Consider the following 211-nt stretch of genomic DNA (forward strand, 5'->3'; position numbering starts at 1 on the left):
TGTGTGAGTGTGTGTGAGTGAGTGTGAGTGAGTGAGTGAGTGAGTGAGTGAGTGAGTGTGAGTGAGTGAGTGTGTGTATATGAGTGAGTGAGTGAGTGAGTGTATATGAGTGAGTGAGAGTGTGTGAGTGAGTGAGTGAGTGAGTGAGTGTGTGTATATGAGTGAGTGAGTGTGAGTGTGTGAGTGAGTGAGTGTGAGTGTGTGAGTGAGT

General features: G+C 46.9%; 1 protein-coding gene across 3 annotated transcripts in view; it reads right to left on the reverse strand.

The window, feature by feature from the left end:
* The window catches only part of pdhx (pyruvate dehydrogenase complex component X), a 25,345-nt gene that overhangs the window by 19,651 nt on the left and 5,483 nt on the right, over window positions 1-211 (reverse strand). The window lies entirely within an intron of this gene.

This window comes from Sinocyclocheilus anshuiensis, unplaced genomic scaffold, assembly GCF_001515605.1.
Source record: "Sinocyclocheilus anshuiensis isolate Anshui unplaced genomic scaffold, SAMN03320099.WGS_v1.1 scaffold662, whole genome shotgun sequence".
NCBI lineage: Eukaryota > Metazoa > Chordata > Actinopteri > Cypriniformes > Cyprinidae > Sinocyclocheilus > Sinocyclocheilus anshuiensis.